The following is a 13,248-nucleotide window of genomic DNA, read 5'->3' as shown; positions in this document are numbered from 1 at the left end:
AGATTGAATGCTTTTGTTTTTGAGAAATTGCAAATCCTGAAAGGATGATTGTTTGTCATGTCATCTTGTGGCTGATTTATTCCTAGCAAAATTAACTCCAGCCATGTCCCTGGCTGCCAGGGACCTCTATGAGCAGTCTCATAACTGCCCTCTGTCACCCCCTGAAAGTATGCAAAGTTTGACCGCCTAGGGCTGGACTTCTTACCTGTACACTATTGGGATGAGTCTGAGATCTAGCATTATTTAAACACCGACTTTGAAATGGGACTATACAGGGCCCATTATCAATATCCTGTAAAACAGTTCATGTCACAGATGGAATCCCTGTTTATATTTCACATTTAATCTTCTTGCATTCCCTAAGATTATTTGCTTTTTTCAAGATGTTGTGTTGCTGTAGTTTTTCATACAAAATATTACTGTTATATAGTGCGCAATTTGATCTGAGTCACTTTCAGGTGTCTTGTGATTTCAGGTTGTGGTTAGATTTTTATGATGGAACACAATAGACAACTCTGAAGTTAAGGCAGTAAACGTTTCTCATAGATCATTTCAGTGGGTCATAAAGGTGTGAATACCACATGAACATTCAATACTTGGACCCTTTGCAAAGTGCATAGAGGGATGGTTGCATCAGTTGCAATTGTGAGAACATGTGAGCTATGAGGATGAAAAACCTCAGAAAGAGATGGAGAGAAACGGGGCAGAAAAAAGTGATGTGAAGGAGAAAAGGGAGCATCTGAAAGATTCCAACTCCAATACCACTTCCAGAGACATTAGAGATGTTTAAGTAACTTGCTTATATTTTCATGAGTAAATATTTTCAATTTTAATTACTCACAATAAAATTGTTATAAATTTGTTCCTAGATACCCTTCTTTGGACACACACTCCTAGAGATCCTCCACTTGTTTCATTCCACTTTCATAAACCCTCCCTTTATAAGGGGCACACCTAATTATATTTTCTTAGCCCCAGTGTTTGGATATTACCTCCCTTTGGAGACTAGGAAAAGAGGCAGGTGTGTCTCACTCTTTTCCCCAACTAGTTAGACACTTGTAGATGTAGTGATATGAGTCAGACAACACTGTGTGGGGTACTCGTATCTGCAGTTGTTATTTGTGGTTGCAGGGATCCTTTTGTTAATTTCTGAAACCAGTAGACAAACACAGCGATTTGTGTTTATAATGATTTGTTAACTAATATGCACAATCGGAACACAAACATTAAAGATCAAAACGCTGACAACTAATACTATTATTATTTCAGCAGCTATGAAACAAAACAAGACGGATATTAGAAAAACCCAAACAATCTTCAATCACATATCCCTAAAATCTGTAATAATTAGTCTATATAAGTGTTAGCCTCCCAATTACGGAATTGGCAGTCTAACTAGCACTTTCTCCAATTACAATATGCCAAGCCATGTATTATCCCTGCATTCCTCCATAAAGCTCTCAGATTTGCAGCCAAATGTCAGCTCTTGAACAGTCTCCCAAGCAACCAGTCTCTGATTCTGACTCCTACCAAATTCTTTGTCTCATTATACATTTATCCTCCATGATTCTCCATGAGGAGTGGAAATGACATGAGTGGATGTGCAGCTTCTTTGTGTCTGCATCTCTGAGTGAACAATGCCTTAGTTACATAGCCAAATGTCAAGCTGATGAACCAACAACATGCGTCGTTCCATATTAGCTCCATACTTGGCCTGCAGCCTTACAATATTGCTTGCTACAAGTAAATTATTCTGCACCATTATTACTGACCTTCTCACGTTTGTGCTGTCTGAGCCAAAACTCACTGGCCAATGGCTGCAATTTTGTGATCAGCACAGTATGAGACCAAAGTGACAAACGCAGGCTCTGATTATAGCCAATTGCATAGCAGTCTTCCTCTTCACATTGATCCATCCCTTTCAAGGGAACTTTGTCACTTGAGACCATGCCCTCCCAATTCCCCAAGCCCGGACAACTACAAAGAGGGAGAAGCTTACTAAACAGAGGCTTGAAAACAACACCCATCTTTCAGCTCAGCTATTTCAGACCCACCACTTTAGAATGCATTTGAAACATGATTGATGTGATAGAGGTAAAACTCCCAGTAAATGTCAGGGACATTTGTAATGTTGGTGATGGAAATTAAGCTTCAGTTTGGAGCTGCATTTCCAGGACTCACATCTGTGACATCAATTTGACCATGTCAGAGAGGCATACGTTGTTGGACTAGCTTTTCAGTCTAGCACTGCCAGATGGGCCTGTTGAAAGGGCTAGTGTGTTGGCTATGTTTGTCTGGACATATCACAGCCCACCAGAGCAAGAAAACAGACGATATACTGGCCTCTTTTAGCAGGCCCATCTAGCAACGCCAGACTGGCCATTCTGACAAATAAGGAATAATGAAACTATTGTACTAGAGACTTTTCCCTTGAAGCTGCTCCATCCATGCTGGTAGTGCAGCTTTCAAGGAATAAAACCCTTATCAATATGAACCTCTCAATGAAGTAGCGGCGTCACACCCGCCAACAGAAGCCACTGCAAACCTTTAACAGCAAAAAGATAATAAACTATGGTTGTTATCCTTTCATTGTTAAAGGGGCAGGGCCATGGGGGATGACGGGGACGAGGGGAGTGCACTGTATACTCCCCACAGTGCACATGTGTGTTTGGCTGGCAGTCTCGGGCTGGCCAAACACACTAGTGTACTGCGCTCTCTCTAGTCCTGCACTGTGTTGCCGGGCTGGGGAGGAAAGGCACAGGCTGCTAGTCTGTCTTGGGGCGTCCTGTCTGGGCGCTCTAGACAATCCTAATGCTTCTCTCAGCAGCATCAGAGTTGGCAACAGGCTAAGCTGGGAACCTGTGCCTGCTCAGGGGACGGAGGAGCGGCAGCTTGGCACGCAGGTAAGTTTTCTTTTTTTTAACTATTTTTAGATTTTTAATACTCACCCCCCCCCACCACGTGCCGCCCCACCCCAGGTAACCCCCGTGAGCCGCGACTGCAATAGAGTGGAATAGTCTCTGACAGAATGTTAATTCTGTTATTGTGGTAAAATCAAGGCTTTAATGCTGTCCTCAAACGTTTTCAGTGGTATATATTTTACCAACCTTGGAAGAATGGAAGACTGAGGGGGTCATTCTGACCTCGGCGGTAAAAGGCTCTTACCGCCGGTCAGAAGACCGCCATTCTACCGCCGCGGCAAACCGCCAGGGTCATTCTGACCCACAACTGCCAAGCCGCCAAAAACCCGACATCCACGGAAGGCCGCCTCATCAGCGGGCAGCGATAAACTGGAGATGACCAATCCTCCGCCGCCACGCCAACACAAACACGCCCATGCCATTACGACCCACAAATCCATGCGGCGGTCATTCAACCGCGGTATTCCATTGGCGGTACACACCGCCGCGGTCAAAATACACACCCAGCTCCAAAACACAGCCACATTGGACAATTTGAAATACACACACCTGATACACATACAAAGACCACTCCCACACATCCAAGCAACTATAAAACACACACCCACATCACCCACAAACCCCCACTAGTAGGAAATCGGAGAGAAGGCGATAGAGAGAGAGAGAGAGAGAGCACAGCAATCGAAAACACCAACACACACAGGAACCCAACATCATCAACCACACCACATCTACGCACACATCACCACACACCACCACTCACATCACCACAAACACCACTCCACACCTCATCCACACCACCCCATGGCACCCCAAAGACACCCCAGGTTTTCGGACCAAGAACTCAGGGTCATGGTGGAGGAAATAATAAGGGTAGAGCCCCAGCTCTTCGGCACACAGGTGCAACACACCACAATAGCCAGGAAGGCGGAGCTATGGCAAAGGATCGTCGACAGGGTCAACGCTGTGGGACAGCATCCCAGAAACCGGGAAGACATCCGAAAGCGCTGGAACGACCTACGGGGGAAGGTACGGTCGATGGTCTCAAGACACAACATCGCTGTGCAGAAGACTGGCGGCGGACCATCACCCACTCCTCCCGAATTCACAGCATGGGAGCAAGAGGTCTTGAACATCCTGCATCCTGCATCCTGCGGGCCTCGCTGGAGTAGGCGGAGGAATGGACTCTGGTAAGTCTAGTCTCAACTACTCCCCCCCCCAACCACCAGCATGCCAACCCACACCCCCACCCTCACCCCCAACCCCCCAGCACACATCCTCCCTGCCAATGTCTCACCAGCACAACCCACCCAACCCAAAACCAAACCCTGAATGCCAACACAAACCATGGACACCCATCACCTATGCATGACCACTGCACATACCCATCCCTCCCACAAACCACCCTCACAACTCCTGCCACAAGGGAATGCCAGCACTGGGGGACAAGGGCACCCACAAATCGCACGCCATGGAACACACAGAAGCAATAACCATACTCTTTCACCCCTGCAGGGACCGAACGCCAACACACCGGCCAGGAGGGTCCAGATATGTCCATCCCACCCCCAGAACAGGCCCCCAGTGAGGACAGCAGCTCTGTCGACCTAGAACCTGATGACCAGCCCGGACCATCGGGGACCTCTGGACAGTCGGTTCCCCACACACAGACACAGGCCACAGCAGACCTAACCCCCTCTGGGAATATCAGCACAGCTCCCACCCAGCGGGCCCATGCCTCTGTCTCCAGGACAGGTCAATCAGCGGTGTGTCCGCCACTACAGGGCACCCAGGCTGACCCAACACCCCAACAACAACAGGGACCTGGGGGCAGTGGTAGTGGGCACACCGTCCAGGGGACAGAGGCCCGGGGAAACAGGGCAACTGGGAGGGCTGCAGTGCGACAGGGGGGGGAGGACAGGCCCCGGGAACCGACTCTCCAAGAGGCCCTCACCACCATCATGGGAGCATACCACCGCTCCCAGGAGACGATGGCGACGGTACTGGCCAGGTTCCAGGAGATCCAGGCACAGCAGGAGGAACGGTACATGGGGTACAGAGAGGAGCTCAGGAACATCATCCTGGCCCTGAACCTAATAGTCACCACATTGCGGGACCATGTGGCACCCCAAAGGGCCCCTGTCACCAGCCTGGACCAGGAACAGCCTACCACGTCCGCCGGCGCTAGTGGACAGGAGGCCCCCACACAACGACGGGCCACCAGAACCCCACCTCCTGCTGAAGATCAACCACCCCGCAAGAGGAACCTGAGATCACAAAGGAAGACAGAGTAGGATGCCAAGACCCCCGCCAGCACAAGATACCCCCGGATGTCATTCCACTGTCCCACATTGTCACGCTGTCCAACCTTGAACTGCCCCTGCTCCATCCTTCCACAGGCATATGGACAATGCACCTGTGCGACCGAGAACTGGACTCTGCCATGGACATCACTCCACCCCCACCCATCACCATTTTACTATCATGGACCTATATGTAGCACTTTAAATAAATCACTAATTGCACTTAAAACACTCAGGAGTCTGCTTGTATTCTTAACAAATGTATTACACATAACGGTTCAAAAATGTTCAGTTACATTGTGATGACAACATACCAATGTCAATGTGCTTTACTCCATGGGCGAACAAACCAGAAGTCACGCAGTGGGTCATACAGCTCTGAAAAGGGAAGGGAAAGTCACAATTCAGTTGAAAGGAACTGGGGGAAACACAGAAAGTAGAGATGCAGGAGGCCAGAAGTAAATGTAAAATGGCGTGGGGGATTCTTACCTGTGTGCTACTGAAAATACTGTTGTATGACTGTGTCCCTGTTGTCCGTGTCGTCCCCGTCGTCTTCCTCCTCTTCACTCTCCACAGGCTCCACAGCTGCTACAACACCACCATCTGGACCATCCTCCTGCAGGAAAGGCACCTGGCGTCGCAATGCAAGATTGTGAAGCATACAGCAGGCCACGATGATCTGGCACACCTTCTTTGGTGAGTACATTAGGGATCCCCCTGTCATATGCAGGCACCTAAACCTGGCCTTCAGGAGGCCGAAGGTCCTTTCTATGATCCTCCTAGATCACCCATGGGCCTCATTGTACCGTTCCTCTGCCCTGGTCCAGGGATTCCTCACTGGGGTCAGTAGCCACGGCAGGTTGGGGTAACCAGAGTCACCTATTAGCCACACACGTTGTCTCTGTAGCTGTTCCATCACATAGGGGATGCTGCTATTTCGCATAACATACGCGTCATGCACTGACCCAGGGAACTTGGCATTGACATGGGAGATGTACTGATCAGCCAAACAGACCACCTGCACATTCAAAGAATGGTAACTTTTCCTGTTTCTGTACACCTGCTCATCGTCTTTTGGGGGTACTAAGGCCACATGGGTCCCATCAATGGCCAATGATGTTGGGGATATGTCCAAGGGCATAGAAGTCACCCTTCACAGTGGCCAAATCACCCTCCTCAGGGAAAACAATGTAGCTCTGCATGTATTTCGTCAGGGCAGACAACACTCTGGACAAAATCTTAGAAAACATAGGCTGAGACATCCCTGATGACATGGCCACTGATGTCTGAAAAGACCCACTTGCCAAAAAATGGAGGACTGACAGAACCTGCACCAGAGGGGGAATTCCTGTGGGTTGGCGGATGGGGGACATCAGTGCTGGCTCCAGCTGGGCACACAGTTCATGTATAGTGGCTCGGTCAAGTCGGTATCGAAGTATTATATAACGTTCCTCCATTGTCGACAGGTCCACCAGCGGTCGGTACACAGGAGGATTCATCCTTCTCCTCGCAAGTCCCATCGGACGGTGCCTAGGAAGGACAACATGGAGTACAGAGTCAAGCAACCCACAGGTACGTAACTACAGCTTGCACAGTACACGATTCTCAATGCATTGAATGGCTTGTATGAGTGGCAATGCAAGGCCTAGGCCTGTGTGACGCAGTAGAAATTAAGCCATGTCGGCCCTTGAAATGGCGGCTGCCTGACCTGAGAAGTGTGACAGTGGGATGTGATGTCAATGCGCTGGCGTGACACACCGTGGCGGTAGGCGGTCGAAGACCGCGGCGCCAAGCCGCATTGGTTAACATCGAACCCCACGAGCCAATGACTAGGTGCGCCGGCGGTCGCGCTACGCACAGCGGCGGTACGCACCGCCGCGGGCGTGACCGCCATTTTCTATCTGGTTAATCACTCGAGACCTGATCATCCACAGGAGAGGACCTATACTGCAAGTGCTGCTGTGAACTCGGTCTGGAAGAGACAATGGCTGCTGCGACTGGGGAAAGGGCCCCTGCCTTCACTACAGAAGAGTTGGAGAAGCTTGTGGATGGGGTCCTGCCCCAGTATGCGTGACTCTACGGTCCTCCAGACCAACAGGTAAGTACACTGTGTGCACGTTGAATGGGCTATGCCTGTGTTGAGTGGGGTGGATTTTAGATGGTGGGGTGGGGAGACAATGACGAGTGCAAGGCACGACAGATGAGAGCATGTGCCACATGGCAAGGTTGGGGAGGGGGGGCCAATCGCATCTATCATGCGGAAAATTGATGATATTTCCAATTCCACTCTGTACATGTCAAATAGGTCAGCGCCCATCAGAAAGTCGACATTTGGCGTGCCATCGCCAAGTAAGTCCAGAACCTGGGGGTCCACAACAGACGGGGCACCCACTGCCGCAAGAGGTGGGAGGACATCCGCCGCGGGACCAGGAAGACTGCCGAGTCACTGCTGGGGATGGCCTCCCAACCTAGGAGGGGTGCCAGTCGTACCCTGACCCCCCTGATGTCCCGGATCCTGGCGGTGGCCTACTCCGATTTGGATGGGCGCGTGAGGACATCACAGCAGACACAAGGGGGTGAGTACCAGCACATTCAGCTATCTTTACGCGCAGTGGAGGTGCCTGGGTGGGGGAAGAGGGCTGTGGGTGACATTAGGCCAGGGCGCTTTCTGTAGTGTAGTCCTCTCCTTTAGCCATGTCCCTGTGCCCCGCCCCCCACCTCTGTAGGGTGACAAGTACAGCTATCCATGGTCCTGCATCACCCATGTGCGCGTTTGTTGTCCCTAGAGCTGTTGGCCTAGTCACAAGTACTGAATAGTGTACCCCGATTGCGCGGCTTAGTGCATGAGGCTCCTGTGTCTGTCCTCTCCGCCAACGGTGTTGACAATGCATGCACTCAACCTGTTTTTATTTCTCCCCCCACCCTTTTTCTTTATCTTCTTGTGCATGTGTGCATTAGCATCATCAGGCGGAGGAGAATTGGCACCGGAGCACGAGGGAGCTGCAACTCACAAGGCCCCGGTGGGCCATGGCACAGACACCGAGGCCACCAGTGATACGGAGGGCAAGGGGGGCTTCACAACGGGGACCCGTGGTGACACCAGCGACACCGACACGTCCTCGGATGGGAGCTCCCTAGCGGTGGCGGCAACATCCGTGCCCCCCGCCTCTACAGGTACAGCCGCCACCCAGCACACCAGCTCCGCCCTCCCAGCAGCCCCTCAGCCTTCGCTCTGTGCCCGCTCGCCCAAGAAGGCGGGCGTCTCCTTCACCCCAGGCACCTCAGGCCCTGCCCCTGTTACCCCTGCTGCCCTCAGTGAGGAGGTCATTGACCTCCTACAGACCATCATTGTTGGACAGTCTACCCTTTTGAATGCCATCCAGGGGGTAGAGAGGGAGGTGCATCGTAGCAATGCATACCGGGAGGGCATTCATTCGGGTCAGGCTGCCCATCAAAGATCGTTCAATGCTCTGGCCTCAGCACTGACGGCAGCCATTGTCCCTGTTTCCAGCCTCCCTCTTCTAACTGCCTCCAGCCTGTCTCTGTCTCCTGTTCCTCTGCCTATCCCACCCACACCATCAGACCAGCCTGCACACACCTCAACACCCAAGGGCAGCTCATCCAGACATAAGCACCACAGATCACACAAACATTCACCCAAGCAACACCCAGATGCAGACATGCCAACAGCCACTACCACCTCTGTGTCCCCCACCTCCTCGTCTCCCTCCTCCCTCCCTGTGACGTCTCTACCCACACCTGCATGCACACCACCAACAGCCAGTACTTCCATCACCAGCACACCCTCCAGTACAGTCCGCACACGTGCAGTCACCACCCCCACTGCCATTTACACGTCCCCTGTGTCCTCTCCCACTGTGTCTGTCACCCCCTCTTCCAAGACACACAAACGCAGGTAGCCACCCACCCAACAGCCAACCACCTCATACAGCCTCCAGCCCATGCACCTTCACCCAAGGACAGCACACCTGACTCTCCTACAACCACCTCCTCTTCCTCCACTCCCATAACCACTACACCTACCCTTTACCTTGGTCCTAAAAAAGTTTACCTCTCCACTCTTGACCTCTTTCCCTCACCTGACCCCCCCCCTCCATCTGCTAAGAGTCCCAAGAGCGCCTCAGCCACCACCAGCCCGGCTTCAAGGGTCACTGTAGTTCATGGATTTTGGAGTCCCCCCTTTGCCAGCAGTGATACATCGGTCAGCAGCAAGGGGACAGCCAGCCCCCCCCCTGGAAAGAGGACCCGTAAAGTAAGGGGCCGCCGCGAGAAGACTGACACGGCTGCCCCCAAGGACCAAAGTTCTGCCACTTCACCTGCCACAACATCGAGGGGAGGCAAGGCCCAGAGAGCCACATTGAAGGAGGGCAAGGGCAGCAGGGCGGAGAAGTCAGGCAGCAGGAGCGAGGACCAGGAGGGCCCCACAAGCCCCATCCCGGGTGAGAGGGAGGACACCCAAGGGCCCAGGACACCGTCACCGAAGGGTCCTGCAACTGCATGGTCAGAGGGCGACTGAGCAGGGAGTCGTGGCCAGGTCTGACTCCCTTGACTTACAGAACAAGCACCGCTGAAGAGGGCCCGCCGTCCCGAAAGGCACAGCTGAACAGGGCCCCGCCGTGCAGAAAGGCACCACTGAACAGGGCCCCGCCGTCCAGAAAGGCACCGCTGAACAGGGCCCCGCCGTCCAGAAAGGCACCGCTGAACAGGGCCCCGCCGGGAGGAGCACTGCTGAACAGGGCACGCCGTGCAGAAAGGCACCACTGAACAGGGCCCCGCCGTCCAGAAAGGCACCGCTGAACAGGGCCCCGCTGTCCAGAAAGGCACCGCTGAACAGGGCCCCACCGGGAGGAGAACCGCTGAACAGGGCCCCGCCAGGAGGAGCACCGCTGAACAGGGGCCCTTCATCTCAAGCACCGCCCCGCTGGACCCTTCTTCTCAAGCACCGCTCCGCTGGGCCCTTCCTGTCAAGCACCGCCCCGCTGTGCCCCGCATCTCAAGCACCGCTCTGCTGGGCCCCGCCGTCTCAAGCACTGCTCCGCTGGGCCCCGCCGTCTCAAGCACCGCTCCGCTGGGCCCTTCTTCTCAAGCACCGCTCCGCTGGGCCCCACCATCTCAAGCACCGATCCGCTGGGCCCTTCTTCTCAAGCACCGCTCCGCTGGGCCCCGCTGTCTCAAGCACCGCCCCGCTGGGCCCCGCATCTCAAGCACCGCTCCGCTGGGCCCCGCCGTCTCAAGCACCGCCCGCTGGGCCCCGCATCTCAAGCACCGCTCCGCTGGGCCCCGCCGTCTCAAGCACCGATCCGCTGGGCCCTTCTTCTCAAGCACCGCTCTGCTGGCCCCCGCCGTCTCAAGCACTGCCCCGCTGGGCCCCACCGTCTCAAGCACCGCTCCGCTGGGCCCCGCATCTCAAGCACCGCTCCGCTGGGCCCCGCCGTCTCAAGCACCGCTCCGCTGGGCCCCGCCGTCTCAAGGACCGCTCTGCTGGGCCCTTCTTCTCAAGCACCGCTCCGCTGGGCCCCGCCGTCTCAAGCACTGCCCCGCTGGGCCCCGCCATCTCAAGCACCGCTCCGCTGGGCCCTTCTTCTCAAGCACCGCTCCGCTGGGCCCCGCGTCTCAAGCACCGCCCCGCTGGGCCCCGCTGGGCCCCGCCGTCTCAAGCACCGCTCCGCTGGGCCCCGCATCTCAAGCACCGCTCCGCTGGGCCCCGCCGTCTCAAGCACCGCTCCGCTGGGCCCCGCCGTCTCAAGGACCGCTCCGCTGGGCCCCGCCGTCTCAAGCACCGCTGGCCCAATGACAGTGCCGGTTCTGTGTCGAGCTTCTGTTCACGCTGCACTCGGGCCACCCTGCCTCCTCCATTGCCTGTGGAGACTGTTATCCACTTGATAGACTGTGGCTTTGCACTCCCCAGGATATGACAGTGGGCAAGCCACCCACTGTAGAGACTTGAGAGACTGTGGCTTTGCACTCCCCAGGATTGAACAGTGGGCATGGTGGCCCCTTCTTGGATCTGGCGTCGTGGACTCATGTGGCTGTGGTGCCCCCCCTCCCTTCCCCCTGAGGTGCCTGTAGTTTTATCATCTGATGCCCCTGCAGTGTTCTCTCCAACGGACTCAGGTCTCCTGTGTGGGCTTTGCCCATGTGTTGATACACTTTGGCCCACGGACAGTTGAAATTTCAGTGACTGTGCTGGACTTATTGCCTCTATTTATCGGTTACGCAATGTTTAAACTTGAATTTTTTTTATTCATTTTCCTATGTTACCATGACTTCAATGAACCTATTTTATACATAAATTTGGTTTCTCACTTTAATTATATCTTTTCATTATTCCGGGCGGTTTGGGTGGGGTCACTTTGACTTGGTGCTCTGCATTGGTGTGTAGATAGTTGGGGGGTGGGTGTATTGCGTATGTGTGTGCCCGTAACCCTTCCTCCTCCCCCCCTCCCCTGTGTCGTAGGTGCGGTACTCACCGTTGTCGTCTGCGCCGGAGTTCGTACTCGTGGTAGATGAGCAGGTAGACGAGACCAGGTAGGATGTTCAATTCGGGCTCCATGCTGTCCTCCGTCCTCGTGGAGTGTATAGAGGTGAGCGTTTTCCCGTTCGTAGTCTGTTTCCGCCGTGTTTTTATCAGCGGTGCTCCCGCCCCGGAAAAGGTGGCGGATTGGTGAGTTGTGATAGGGTGGGCGGTACATTGTCTGCCGCCTGCCTGTTGGCGGTGACCGCCGCGCTGTTTGTGTGTCCCGCTGTGGCGGTCGGAGTGTTAAAGTGGCGGGCTGTGTTGGCGGTTCCCGCCAGGGTCAGAATTCCATTTTTTGGACCGCCAGCCTGTTGGCGGATTGGCCGCCGCTTTATCACCGACCGCCAGGGTCAGAATGACCCCCTGAATCTGCTTTGCTTGAAATTCAAACTTGCGACTTTCAGGTCACAGCAGAAGTAAGCAGCCAGTGGTAACGTGCTGAGCTATTTTGTATAAAAAAAAGTCGATCTCTAAAAAAGATACACTGTGGAACCTCTGAAAAGCAGCTGCACTAAAGGGAAATATTTTAGATTTACAGACTGAAGCTGTTGAATCCTAAAGGCATTAACATGATGGCGAATAACACACGGTTCCTTCGAAGTTGGAAATTCGGTATGTGTCAGCTGAGGCCAAAGACTAAGGGGTGCAAACCAGTCATTAAAATGGTGATTAACAATGAACTTTAACCAGAAGTTACTATTAATTAGATTAATCTAAACTGTGCATAAGAAATGTGATGTGAAAGGATTTTAATGGGGTCAACCCGTAGACCATACGGTGGCCCGACAATTTACTGTCATATCAGTTCTGGGACTGCCCTTGTGTTGAATTAACAAATTGGTGTATTCTGGGAGTTGGAGTCTTCATTCCTTTCAATTGAACCTATTCTAGTAGCACAGTCAAAGCAATGGTCTGAAAAGCAATGGCAGGAATGGAAACTTTCTGAAAATCATCTGGTAACTTTACAGCCATATAGAGGCATATTTATAATGCCCTAGCACCTCCTTGCGCCACATGAACGTCATTATTTTTTACGTTAATGTGGCCCAACGAGGCCGAAATCCCCACGCCATATTTACAGAGTGCCGTAATGCATGCATTGCGCCACTCTGTAACCCTTTGTGCTACATTATGCCTGCACCAGGCATAGGGGGTCATTACGACCTTGGCGGGCGGCTACCGCCATGCGGCCGCGGCCATTTGGAGATCCCCGCTGGGCCGGCGGGCGGAAACCTGCTTTCCACCTGCTGGCCCAGCAGGGATCACGGCTGCAACATAGGAGCCGGCTCCAAATGGAGCCGGCGGTGTTGCGGCCGTGCGACGGGTGCAGTTGCACCCGTCACGCTTTTCACTGTCTGCACAGCAGACAGTGAAAAGCCGCATGGGGCCCTATCAGGGGGCCCCACGACTCCCCATACCGCCAGCCTTTTCCTGGCGGTTCAGACCGCCAGAAAAAGGCTGGCGGTCGGGGACTCGTAATCCACCG

The sequence above is a fragment of the Pleurodeles waltl genome, chromosome 11, assembly GCF_031143425.1.
Source record: "Pleurodeles waltl isolate 20211129_DDA chromosome 11, aPleWal1.hap1.20221129, whole genome shotgun sequence".
NCBI lineage: Eukaryota > Metazoa > Chordata > Amphibia > Caudata > Salamandridae > Pleurodeles > Pleurodeles waltl.
This window is presented reverse-complemented; position numbering follows the sequence as displayed.